Source organism: Bombus bifarius, unplaced genomic scaffold (genome assembly GCF_011952205.1).
Source record: "Bombus bifarius isolate JDL3187 unplaced genomic scaffold, Bbif_JDL3187 scf7180000008208, whole genome shotgun sequence".
Lineage (NCBI taxonomy): Eukaryota > Metazoa > Arthropoda > Insecta > Hymenoptera > Apidae > Bombus > Bombus bifarius.
Genome location: NW_022884511.1, coordinates 39,581 through 54,320, shown reverse-complemented (window position 1 = coordinate 54,320; position 14,740 = coordinate 39,581). Strand labels below are relative to the sequence as shown.

Below are 14,740 nucleotides of genomic sequence, written 5' to 3'. Positions count from 1 at the left end.
TCTTTTCTAATAAAAGTCTATTAACAAAATTATAACTCAAAGTATAACTAGAAGAGGACCGTATGTCATCTTCATCTCCTTAAAAAAGAATGCACTCTTGTGTCCGCTAACTTGTAAAAGTTTCACGAAACACGTGTCAATTATTTCTTATTCTCCTTTCTTCCACATTTCAATTCCTCGATTCATATTATCGATTTTGTCCTTGTACATCTATATATGCACAATAGCGATCAATCGCGAAACAAAGGGAACTTGGTAACATTTTATTGAGAAATCCATTTCGTCGTGGTAAAAGTTGAATAAACGAAATCTGGTTCCAGCGCCACTGATTCCTCGTCACACTATCGTGCATGTTGGTCAACGAAATTGCGCGACGATAGATCGAGTACTATAGTGAGGGCGTGGAAAGGTCCTAAGTGCGGCATATCGACGCCCCGTGAGGGTGAAGTCCTTGAAGGGTTCTCGGAGACGAATCGACGGATAGGGACGATGGTTTCGTGCATTCCTGCAGGCAATTCCACAGCAGATGGAGTCGGCAGCAGGAAAAGCGGGCGAACACGAAACACCATGGGGTAGGAAGCCGGACGAAAGTGTTTTCACACGCGGGAGGTCCTAAGAGCTTAAAAAAGAATGGCCGAACTCAACCACAGAAATACGTATTCTCGATTTCCATCAGACGTTTTCTAGATTTATAATAATTTGTGTAATGGAAAAGTGACACTTGTATTCAATTTTATATATTAAAGTTTGAAATACATGAATTAAATTTAATCGAGTAAATTAGAATTTGATAGTTTAGTACACATTTTGATACTGGAGTGGTGTATGAAAAGTAGCAAAACAGAAATTGGAAAGTTTCGTGTAGAAAATCTTTGGAGATCGAATATTAAAAGTTTTATGACTGGAAATATAATATTATTATCTGTAAAAAAAAAAAACAACAATTTTTAAATCTAGTATTTATTATATTTTCTTTGAAAAATAAGTTATACTTCATCGTTTAATATTAACCTTTCGTATTGAACTGGCTTGAAACAAATCATTCATTTCGCATAATACACTTTCAAATTTAGTTACCTTATATACGTTAATAATGTCTTACATGTCATAATTACACTGAGGATTTTTATGCAAAGTCGTACATTTGTACGAATGTAATTAAAAATATGGAACCTAGATAGAAAATTGCTTTACCTGCTAAACATTGGAGAGAACACCATTCCCTGAATATTGCATATATCTTTACAAGTACTTTGCACTCTACGCATTTTTGCACTTTCAAAATTCTCATAAATCCACAAAAGTTTTCGATCTAACAATACCTCATCTATACAGACGTTTCTTGTATTGCTCGCATTTCCTGTATCATTAAATTTATATTAAACGTACGTTACTATATCTACATTTACAAGGACCAAGCAAATCCACCTTCATTAACGTTCAATAGACGTTAAGAAAGAATCTTTGATTGATTAACGTCCTAATTAATGAATTAATTTTTCACACAATATTAGCCTTAACAATAAGACATATCTCGATGAAAGTAAAAAGAAGCCACATGTTTCAAGAGTTTTTTCAATGAAGCGAAACATCATTTGCCTTTCGAATACGAACTAACACGAACCAACAATCATGAACGCGAATTCGCACAACAATAACGCAATTAATGGACGAAATAATCATCCTTAATTCGAATATTGATTCCGGGAAGTTGTTTCTCACGATTGGCAGACGTCGATAGCGAGCGTAGCAAATCGCCTATTACTGCCTCGCTGTGTTCCAATCGCGATAATGGCCAACGGAATAAGATCACCGTCCTGCGCTTTTGATTCCTTGGAGATGGGCCTGGATTCGATTAACGGGAAGATATAATTGGTAGAATAAAGAGTCTGATCCGGCAAGAACGAAACAACGAATTACAACAAAATTTAAAGAACGATTCGATCGAAGTGTGATGATTTTACGTTGAAAAGCAATTATAAAATGGTAGAATTAAAGTGTTCGGGCTTTCAATTTTTGTCTGTTCAAATTAAATGTCTATTGACATATGATATATTTGAAAGGGGAAAAGAAAACATAAACATAAAATGTGTAAAACTTTTAGTGCTGAAAGTGCAATGTTCATAAAATTAAAAGTATTTGCGTTTCGTAAATATAAAGATATTTCAAACTCGACTACTTATAAATCCCTCAACTATTATTTTAAAAGCTTTTAAATAGATAAACGATGTTACAGATCTTCAAAATGTCGAATGATTCGATTATAATAATAAAATGTATATTTATACTATTTACAACTCTGGAATGTCGAACATTTACAACAATAATAATTAAATAAAAATCAAAAAATGTTATCGTTATAATAAAGATTTGTTAGATGTAGTTCATTGTTTAATATATGCTTCAATAAATATTTAAAATTGTATAATTTGCAGAACTTCAAAAATGGATTTGGTGCATTACGAGTTACATAACATACAGAAATCACTATTTTCTAACAATATCCTCTTTCATTCTGAAACACAAAGCACATTTTATGTTACTCTTTTATGAATTAAAATGAGTTTCACATAGTGGTATTATTTTGAATTAGATGTACAAATATATCTTTCACTCAAAGAAGCTTCGTTTCATAATTCTTCTAAAAACTGATAGTAACTGATACTTTATTTTCTTCTCAAATATAGTACGTATTTGCTTATTCATAAAAAGTTTCTGAATTACTTAGGTTAATTACAACCACGTTCCATTGATATTTTCGAAATTAGTATCTAAATATATTAAACTGTAAAATTTTGTTTACCCTGAAGAAATCAGCAACTTGTAAATTAATTGATAAATTAGCGTTAGTTTTATTTCATATAGGGAATGCTACAAACATCTATACAAAAATGTCAACATTTCAATGTCAAAATGCTGTTACTTAAATGTCATAGTTTAACGAGAAATATATACATACTATCGCTTCAAAGGAATTCAATCACGATCCGAACACTATGTTCCGCGGTTAAACATCCAGATTTACAACGATTCTGTTCATCAAAACGTTTCGAGCTCTTCCTGGTGTCGCAAGCTTCATCTACATTTCATTTTATACGACCTATTGGCCAACCGGCCGATGCTCAAACGGTACTTCTGATATTTAGTCTGCACGAGTTTCGCAACGCCGCGCGATGCCGAAGCATCGGTATACACGGTTGCCTAGTACCGAATCGAATTAATTGCCAGCGAACCGATTCTTTTCGGCCGCGAACAACCCCTCTGGGACGATTCATCGTTCGATCAGAAATTCGTTTAATAAATGAAACGCGTTCAATCTCTATGAGAATAACAAGCACGAATTCTTCCATGGTAAAAGAAACGTTACAAATCTCTAGTTTTAATTAGACAATTTGTTTTGCATTGGCAAAAGATTGTGCGATTAATACGACTATCGTTGGAACTCACATCCTGTCAAATCCATAGGTCCGTATTGTTCTTCGAAGTATTTATACGCGAGATAATGATTCGAAAAAAAGAAGAACTAACTTATTTTAGGTCAGAGAAAAAAGATAAACTTGCTTTTTTTGAATTGTCACGATAGCCATGTTTTTTCGTCCTAAACGAAAATTATGAATTAAATCATGACAGAACGAAACGAATTGGGAAATGTAATATGTAATATATTAACATGTTCCCTGTTACAGCGCTTTATCTGACGGCAGCGATCCATTCACTCGATTAAAATTAATTGTAGCAATAATGGTGACCTTGTAGGCGACGAATCTGCATACCGTTCGAAATAAACGGCCTTTCATTAAAAGGGTGATCGGAGGGAAGGAAACGTATCACTCGATGACGAGCAACTTTCTTTCACGAACCTGCGTGATATGCCGTTTTTTACGGGAATTTTTTACCATTTTAAGAGAAAATAGTTAGAATAGACATTAGTGCGGAATATTATATTCATACTACAAATAAAATACGTTTCTTCCCTACAAAATATTTATTACACTGATAAAGGAACGTACCCATGTACTTCGCTTAATCAAGAGCTAAAAAAGAGTTTGCAATTTGAAATTATCTTCTATAAAATTAATTCGGAAAGTCGCTACACAAAAACCCACCCCTAAAACCTATTTTCTCTCATTACCTAACCCCAATATCCATTACTCAAAACAAACTTTCTCTATCCCTTTCAATATACCATCCATCCACCTCTACCCACATTCGACAAAGCAAGCCAAGTAACAGCCCACTTTGATTCATAAAATCAACCGGTATCGTATCCTGTGACGCTATTCGCCACCCCTTGAAAGCTGGAAATAACAAGCTCGTCATCATTGTCAACAATCCATGCTGTTCCATCATCCTTTTCCTGCAGCAAACGAGTCATCGTGATTTCCCTTGGAAATCGGAAGATGAGCCGAACCGCTATGTAGTAGCATGCTGTGCGAGGGTTTGTTTTCGTCGAGGCACGAAGGCAATGGCGTAGCCGTGTGCAAGTAAGCCGATTACATATGCGGTTTTGATCAGAGAGAGGACGAGAGGCGCGTCGCAAGAACACTGTCAGTGCGGGGGCGCTACTCGCGCGGTCGTGTCGACCGCGGGTGTTCGGCGAGGAATAGTCCACCAGAGCAGGAAGGGATAACGAGCGCGTGGTCGAGGTGGGAGAGCGCCAGGCGGTAAAGTGGGGGTTGTTCGGTGGCACTGGTGGCAGTGGTGGCAGCAACGGCGTGCTCGGTGTCATTGCCTCGACGCTCGGGGCGGCCAGTGACTCCATCACTGACCTAGTGCCGAGGATGGCCGATCGGAGGCGGAAACGGCCGAGCCAGAGGCCGTCGACCTCGGCCGGCCTCCAGCGCGACACACACCGATCCTATGAGTAGCGCCCCGCGACCGTACACATTGCGCCTTGTCCTTCTCTTTCTGTGTCCCCTCCCTATTCCCTACGGCTCGTCTGCACATCTCAACGCTCTATCGTTCTCCGCGTTTTCTCTTTCTCTGTCTCCAACGTGGCCGTCTACCCCACTCGATCCGCTTCGATCTCCGTTTCGCCGCGTCTCTTTCTCCAAGCTTCTCCGGGAGCTTTCCATCTCTTGTGCTAGCCGCCCATTATGTATACAGCGTACACAGGCCGGCTGCTGCTGTCCGGTCGCTCCTGAAAACCGCGGAAATGCGCGAGTTACGGTTATGCGTGAGTTTTGTAACTGCGCGAGGAGGAAGAGAGGAGGAGTGGCGTGGCGTGGCGTGGCGTGGCGTGGTGCGGCGTGGCGTGGCGTGGCGTGGCGTGGCGTGGCGTGGTGTGGCGTGGTGTGGCGTGGTGTGCATGCCGCATGCCGCGCCGCGACACAGGGGTGAAGGAGGCAGAAGGGCGGTCTTTTTCCATTGCAGGCTCACGCACGCGGGCCTAGAAAAACGATCCCTCGCGTCGACGTGAAAACGTAATCCAGACGTGTTGGTTTCGAGCCTGTTCTCCTCGACGCACATTGACGAACGACCGGTAGACGTATCGGTTTTATGACGGGGAATCTGGCAATTTCACCGTAGCAGAGGGCTCACTGTTTTCGATGATGGAATTTCAAAGGCAGTTTAGCACAGTATAGTACGCTCAATGGATCGACAAGGGGAATGCGGGACGGACGGGCGGTCGGTTCGTGTTCGATGGATAGGGCACAGCTCACGAAGTATCGTTACTTATTTCGATAGCCGTGCAAGCGTCGTGACTATGGCTATGGATGTCCTATTCTCGACAATCGTCCGCTGCACAATCGTTCGTTCATTCGTTCCATCGATCGATCGACTTCGACATCTTTCGCTTCAATTTTTGGTTGCATCATCGTTGCTGCGAGATTCTGTTCCATGTGAACGTTTCAGTTAATTGCTTATGTATGTCAATATCTTTTATTCCTTAACGCATTAACAGATGAATAATACATTTGTTAATATAATTTAATGGAAAGATTTAACTCCCTACAAGTACATATTGCACGAAAAATTGATTACGATCTTTACCTTAATTTGAAATCCATAGACTACTGTAATAAGTAGTTACTATAAATTACAAACAGATTATTTGTCGATGTAGAGCTGTACTAATTTATTAAGAGGCTATAGTGGTCAGTAAGCGATATATAAAAATTATAGTCGCATAGGCATATAACTTACAAGTCACAAACGATTAATAAAACCTTAGAGAACCTATGTAGACACATAATAACTCATCATGCATGTCAAGAACAACCTTTCGATTACATCTTCGGCTCATTCCATTTTTCTCTGACGAAATACACGAGTAGAAGATGCCTCTATGAGCCAACACATCCGGAACACCTTGCATGCACGAGCGAGACAGATGTACCCGTGGTCCGTCCGTGACAAATACAATGAGATTGTAAATCAAGTTGGGTAGCCGACCAACTATCGAAGGAAATATCGCTGTCGCGCGCATGAATCATTACGAGTACGACCAGGTATATTATCAAATAATCATGCATGAAAAGAAAGAAAAAAGCGGAAACGCTAAAAAAGGGGGTCGAATAATCGTTGCGATATGTCTGTTCTGAAGTTCCCAGTGAAATAACCGAAAGAAATCTATTCCATTGGCTGACGAATGAAAGCACAAGCCACCCGAACTAATTGTTGTCACAATGAACAACGCGAGCTAAGGAAGTTGTATACAAACTGGCCGTAGCTGTTGTATGTGTATGAAATACGGTGACGCCCAACAATTTGACAGTTTCTATCGATAGCCCAATGAAACAATGTGGGGAAAAACACGTTTATTAAAAATACGCGTGACTGTCGCTTTCGGGTCGCTATTGTGAAGAGAATCCAAAGAGAAACGGGCGTAAAAAGAAGCTCTGTCGTAAGAATTTGTCAAAAGAAAGTAATTTGTCGTTAATTTTTAGTTGCGATTTATCACGATTTAGTTGGCTTTTCGGAAGTTATTCAGAATTTACGTTCAAGTACATATCTTTATCTTCTAGTTAAAATACCGAGGTAACTACGCTATCAACCACGTTTACCGTTGTATTTATATATATCGTTATATCACGAACACGATGTGAAATTACGTAATCTTAAAATGTATCGTACAAAATCACCGATCTCCACACAAATGATTCTTATAGTATTCTGTACCTTCAGCTGTCTCTATAAGATTTAATCGAATTCAAACACGTTGTTCGGATCAATTCAAGGAAACAAAATTCCGATCCTACGAGGTTAATTAATTCCATCTATCCATCTTTATCCATTCCTACTTCGTAATTGTAAGTCGTCTAACTCTTCTTCTGGTACAAGCTTCATATATCCCATGACGTCAAATTCGACGCTTGCATTCAGCGAATCTTTAAGCATTCAAACCGCGAGATGTTGCCTCAACTTTTCACTACTCTTGCATTCTGGCCCGTGATCATTGTCGATCGTCGTGACGGAGGACAATTATGATAAAGATATGCGGGATGCATCTGTTTAGTATACTGAAATACTCGTGGTGAGACCGGAAACGAGATAAATGGTCCTCGCTGTTACCATTCACCGACGAAAAAACGTGGAGAGACACATACGTGGAGAGTACAGACGTACTGATGGCCTGTAAACATTACAATCACAAAATATCGCGAATGAACATAACCACGAGTTAACTCTATCGTGGCGCTTTTTACAACCATGAGTGTTTTCTTGAGTTGAAGGTGAATAAAATACGAGACGTTTCGGGGCGTTTAGATTGTAAAATGGTTTTTTAAAGTCAGTTGTCGAGTGGGTTCGTGCTATATCGTTCGACGTAGTGGATTTTGAAACTCGCTCTCTTGGAATTTAACGTTTTTATTGAATGTAAGGCATGGGACTTCGGATTTAAGTAAAGTAATTGAAAGAATACCTTGAGACTGTAAATTGTGAATTATACTCTGCAGCTGGTTAACTGTTATTGAAATTTACTTAAACTTTACTTTTGTTTTTACTATAAATGCTACTAAGATTATAAAATAAGCGAAATATTTTTTGGCAATAATGGTAATCGATGAAGGAATTAATTCAGACGCTAGAAGTTTCAGCATAACTTGGAGTTTAAATTTAGTTTTAAAATGTGAGTTTAACGTTATTTTAGCACTATTCAAAATGAACATGGCTTAAATATCGAAAATTTATATTTTCTTTATTCTTCGTACAGTTTCAAGGCAAAAGAAATATCATTCCGCTGGTGGAAATAACGAACACGCGAATTCAGTGAAAATTAAACTGGATTTCAAAGGCGATGGAATCCTTTTCATTGATCGAAATAATTTTATCCGTTCGATTCGAGTGCGTTCGCAAACTATTTCTAGTATTTCCCGGTAATTAAAATTATTAACATACGTTCATGGACAAGCGTGAATAATTTTACGGATATATGAAAACGAATGTTTCGTGGGAACAATTTAAATGTTATTATGTACACTATATACATATATATACATATATATATATATAATTTAAATGTTTTAATCGACTTATTTGGTAGAAACTTGAATTTCTAATGGTCACCAATTCTCTCAACAGAATTTAATTCACCGATGCGTCTATTGTTGCCGAAAAAGTATTTCATTTTTCTTGCGAAAATTTGAATTTTTGTATTAGAAATATTCGAAGAAAAATTAAGGAGAAGTTTACAACCTGTCTACGAGAAAAAACACATTTATTTTATGCTAAACGCAGGTTTACAGATAAATGTTTGCTATAGCAAGTGAAGTGTAATAGCTAAAAATGGGAGATACCATTGACCGTTGATCATGATCATGAAATGTATATTTTGGCAACATTAAAATACCAGAGGATTTATCAAAGAATTAAAAATATTTTTTCCAGATAAATTAGAATTGTTAATATTTTAGATTAATATTCATTTGAGATCGCCTTTTCTGATTCATGATATGCGGTTATATATGCGTATTTTTCACTTGAAAATTAATAATTATATTTCTTAGTTTTTAAAGAGAGCAGGAATATCGTAGCTGATCTTGCATATATGTAGAACTATAAAATACATAGAACTGTACGTACGTGCTTTATTTATAGATTGTTAAAAAAATGTTTCCAAATTCCCGTGACTTTTTATTTGCTTGCCATATTTATGTTTCACAAGTATGTATATTTTCACATTAATTTTAAGTGTTAGTGTATAAAATATTTAATGTATAAAATATACTGAATCAGTAAAGAAATATTTAAATTATGGGATGAAAGTATTCCTTGTTTTATTAATAGAATAATTGATCGTTTTTGCCTATAAGGTGAAAAAGAGCGAAGTGTATGGGGAAAAGAAAACGAAAGAAAGAGAGACGAAGAGAGAAAAACGGGACAGGTACGGATATGGCGCGCCACGTGCACCGAGATTCGCACGTTCCTAACCTACCCCATTCGTTAACCTGACCCATGTTGCGATTCCTCCGTAGGTCGATTCCCATCGAGCGCGAATTAACCTACATAGGCATAGGCATTTCTGCGGGCTCAAACCATAGGTTTCTGTCGATACAAAATTAACCAGCGCTCACCCTTCCGGTGCAACGAACGTTTCCACTCGATACGCAATCTCTCTTTCCCTATTGATATCGTCGTTTCTTTCTCTCCTTCCTTCCCTTCTCACCATCCTCTCTCTTTCACGGAATTTCTCTTCTCGTAATTCTTTTCCTTCTTTGAGAATTTCTCTCCCCATAACCCTCTCTTTTGGAAGAAGAAAGTGATCATTCTAGTCCAAAGCATTTACGCCTGAAGTATTTTCTCAAGCAATTTAAAAGGAAGCGGTTAATACTAATCACCGGGTAGTCCATTGAGTTTCAGACATTCGGTTGGAACTAACAAATGAAAATAGATTCATAATTTGATACGGAATTTGGAACATCTGTGAAGCTAAATGAAAACATTTGAATGTAATGTATAGTCTTGCAAAAAGAAAAATCTCTATGCCTGAGAAGCAGAGGTGTCATTTTGCTTGGAAAATGAATAACGCTTGATGAACATTCCACTTCGCGACATCCTTTCGTTCCATTTCGCGCGCGACGCCCTTTTCGAGACGAAACGGGAGTCGCATAGAAATGTAACCAGACGAATGTCTGCGACGTTTTACCGAAGAATTTCGGCCAAGCATATATTTTACCTTCCAATCCGGTCAAGTCCACTCGCTTTTGTACTCGTTGCACCGGATTTCGGAGGGGATCAGCCGAATTTCGGACGAGTGGAATTTCGTTTTCCCTCGTCGGCCTACATTTTCGAATTCCGATGCGCGCACATCAAAATTTATAGATTGCAGCACTTGAGAGTTATTTCGAGTCGAATACGCGATTATTCAATTTTTTGAATAAATGCTACTAATTTTTTGATTACTTACGAATAATTATTATTAGTCAATAACAGTTATTATCGGTCAATAATAATTATTAGTAATAATAATTATAATTATTACTCCGAACTAAATTAGTTCGTTAAGGCGTTCACAATCCGCGCGTTAAACTTACTATAAAATTATGTATCAAGGACCGGAGTAAACTGTATAAAATTGAAACGATACAGGTTAAGATCTTAAGAAGAATGTTAAGACCTTCCCAATGTATAAAATTATCTCTGCTGACTCGTAGATATATTTATCAGAAATCCTAGAATGTGTATTTTAATATGCCGTGAATGAAACTAGCGGTAGTCGATGAGAACAAATTGCCGGAGGAATCTACTCGCGCGCAGACAATGACTTCACGTAGAGTAAATCGCGGATTCCTTTTCTTTCACGGAGGAAGGGAAACGCTCTCGAGCACGCGAAAATGAGAACGAGTCGCGGTAAGAGACAGTGAAGCAGTGAAACTCGATCCGCAAGCTTAGAGGTCGTTTCTATCTGTTTCCTTTCCTTTCTACCGCAAGAGTAAAGTTCCATTCTGTGACTAGCAACGGTACATTAGACTCGCGAACACTCTTTCTTCGCGTTTCTCAGATAATGATATTGTCGGTATCGAACGAACGAATTTTTACACGTATCAATCCCTGTTAAGTTTCAAATATATTAAAGCGTTTTACTCTGGATACTTGGAAATTATGTGTTTGCAGATTTTGTTAGACTATGATTTACCAGATAATCTAATCCATACATAATCCATAGAATAATATCGATAGATAGATCATATAACTTTTGACGTAACAGTCCAACTAGTATTGCTAACGAAATCTGATAAAGTTACCAATAGGTACTGATAAATTGTTCCTATTAATGATTGTCCCAATTCCTAACAATATACGAAATAACACAATAATAGACAAATAAAAAGTTTCAAAGAACATAGACATATAGCTATGTATGTAAGTAATCTGCAACTCGGAAGGCATTACAGAGAGTTAATAAAAAACGACGATCGATCCCACAAACGCCTGATTGCTTTTGATGCAGGGTACCGATTTTTTTACTCGATGGATCGAGAACGTTCTGAAAAATCGAAGGGATCGATACCGAGAATCAATATTAACGGCATATGGCGTACATGGTGCAACTTACATTTTTGGCTCGTCGATGATCGGCCATCAACGTGAGCGGCAGGTGTTAGCGTAGCCTCTTTTCCCCAACTGTGCGGTGTTCCGGAAGTAGGAGCGTGGACGACACCGGGCCGGTCGCGATCGCGGCCGCCTTCAGCTACTCCCCAACTCGTCGCACCTGCGTGTCATTCTCCGTCACGGATTATCTGCCTTGTAGTATCGGACCTGTCGTCGAGTAAGCCAAGCCCAGGGGGTTCGCTAGCCAGGAAAATCGTAATGTCGATCACTTTCACTGCGCGCCGCGCGTTCCCTTCCGTGTCACAATCATGAGACGACCAGGGGCGGACGGGAAGGGGGCCGAGACACGAAGAGAAGAGGAACACAGAAACGGGCGGCGAAACGACGAGGAATACAAGTGAAAGAGAGAGAGAGAGAGAGAGAGAGAGAGAAGCGGAGAAAAGAAAGATAGTCGCGCGTTGGTCAAAGAACGGAAGATGAGAAGGGAACGGAAGATGAAGCAGACAGTGAGAAATAGGGACGGAGCAAATAGGAGAAAGGAGAAACGCCGCGCTGGAGTGCCGGTGGATCGTCACAGTTTCACTTTTAAATTGCTCGAGGCGCTCGCTCGCTAGCCACTCTCCACTTGCTTTATTCCGCGCTGCTGCGTTGCGACTAGGTCGCGTGCGTGTTGTGTACGAGGATTACCGTTACCGTTAACGTGACGTAGACAGTCACCGGTAACGTCATAGACCGCTCACTCTCCGGGTGTGCTCACCTCTTCCTGTTGGTATTCCCCGCCCAGCTAGTCGCTTTACTTCGCGCTAACGAACTCTCGGATTGACTTTCGATATATACGTGTACGTGAACGATACGTGCTTCACACCTTGTTGGAACCTGGCTGCGGGGTTCCGATACCACCGAGTCGTTCGACTGGTTCTGCAGGAGCGTCGCTCTGTTACATATCGGTTATCGTCCACTCTTCTCTATTAGCGTTGACCGCCAGGCTGTTGTTGGTCCATTTACCGGATTCTTTCGATCGGTCGACCACGTCAACGAACTTGAGTTCGATCCTCGTGATCCATTGTTCTACTTCTACAGGAAACAAACGATCCTGCGCTGTGAATCAACGCTCGACATCATTGCACGATCGTTAACTATCTTCCAACTTGCGCTTCATACCTCTCTGTGGGTTAATGATTCGGCTGGAAAGTGCGTGCTGTTTGCGACGAGGCAGCTCACGAGATAAAAACTCAAGACAATGGACAACTGTCTAGCGAAACTGTTTCTTCTTCTCGATCGTCTTTCCTCGATTACTGCTATCAGTCCGGTTTGTGCACCGGCACGCCAACACACGACAGAATCACGACGCTTTCGAGTACTTTCCGCCAGCGATTCGCGGTCATCACAGTTCAACATCAAGCCTGCCGTCTTCGGCCACCGAGCTACTATTCTCGTGCGTACGTTTACGCGACGAGTTTGCCGATTATTTGTTCCAAGAACTTATGCTGCAACTGCTGGAACCGTGCACGATTCTTCCTCGTTTACGTTCGCTGCAGGGAAGTAAAATGGCTCATGGCACGTGTCCCTTGACGGCGAAAGCGACGCGAACGTGAGCCTTTTCAACGATTTACTCTGTCACGATGACTAGTGGTATCTACTCGATACTTTGCATTTCGTTGGTTACAATCGACATTTTAAGGGACAAAAAAGCTGCAGAAATAAATTTTCCTTCGTTTGAAATTTTATTTGTTTTTTACTTTTACTGCTGGCTACGATTTGCCTTGCGTACAGCTTATTGTATTTAATAATTCATTGGACTATTATATAAAATTCTCTTTGATCGCGAAAATCGATACTAAATTTCCTTTCTCTTCTAAAACTGACATGATCTCTGGCGAATAGCTGGAGAAACAAATTATGCAGTATAAAAACTGAAATTATTCGATAGTAATTTTCTGGTGACATCGTTCCAATGCTTTCCCTCTTGTAATTTGGAATTCCGATTTACGCGTGGCTCAGTCGCGTGCACCATTCGCCAACGGGCCTGTTTTATAATAAAAGCATAGACAGCTGGCCTGATATTCGCGGTGGCAACGAACCGCGGCAACGTCCCGCGGCAACGTCCCGCGGCAACGTCCCGCGGCAACGTCCGACGCCAACGTCCCGCGGCAACGTCCCGCACCAACGTCCCACGACACGGAAAGGGCAAAGGGGGTGCGCGAGATCTCCTCTCCTAAGCGAACACCAGTCGCGATCGATCGCGATGATCGTTCCAATCAATTAACTGAACGAATTTGTCGCAGTCGGAATATGCGAGGATCTATGCGAACGCACAACGACCTATGAAAAATCCAATGAGGTTTGAAAAAGAAATTCTATACGATACAAACCCCTTTCTATCGATCTATCGGATCCTTTTTAAAGGCTATCATCGAGATCAATATGATTCTTTAAAAGATACGTTAGAATGTTAATAGAAATTAACTTTTCTGAGATGATAAAATTTCGTAGAAGAATCTCGTATAGATGAATTTGTATCTTCTTGGAAATCTGAAAATTAACGGCAGCTATACATTCTTCGGCATACTCATCGAGTATCAGCGAGCTTTGGTTACGATAAGGTTCGATCGATAATTGACTCGTTATCGGGTACAGTCGGTGTAGCGCGAGACAAGACCGCCAACCGTGCACGATAGCCTCGAATTATTGCTAGATAACGAGATCAATTCGGTTAATCGCCGTTAGGTGAGCAAGTATATATATCTGACTGCAAAGCTCGAGTCCGTTGGTTCTATTTGTTGGAAATCTTTGAGTAAGTGTATATAGACAAAAGTCAACCGAAAATTTCAGGAAATTATGGAAAATTTAGGAAACAGAGAATTAACAAAGCGTATAAATGGGTAAAAATAAAACGAGATCTGTTTTATCGTTCAACATTTTGTTCTTTAATATAACTCGCAAATATTACTATGAATCAGACACTATGAGTCATTGATAAAATCTACCTACTTTTAAAATATTGTATAGTTTCCATTTTAAGCATTAATAAATCATGTAACTGATGATTTTTAAGTACCAAGTACGAGATCAATTCAAATAGAGAATAAAATGTGTAAACGATTAAAAGATAATATAAACAAGTTGACGAGTTTTATCTTCTTAAGTCACTTGGTATATGTGTGCAAAACTTGAAACAGGCGATCGAACTGGTTAACGATATGTTGCATAGTCAAAATTCACACGCTAGGAAATTCCAATAATTAAA

At 39.6% G+C, this 14,740-nt stretch overlaps 1 protein-coding gene across 1 annotated transcript in view; it reads right to left on the bottom strand.

Moving 5' to 3' along the window:
* LOC117210664 (hormone receptor 4-like) overlaps nt 1-13,580 on the bottom strand; it is a 148,403-nt gene extending 134,823 nt beyond the window's left edge. Inside the window, exon 1 of the mRNA XM_033453887.1 lies at nt 11,498-13,580. The gene's annotated coding sequence lies outside the window, so the exon portion shown is untranslated. The remainder of the gene's footprint in view (nt 1-11,497) is intronic.
* Nucleotides 13,581-14,740: the final 1,160 nt, after the last annotated feature.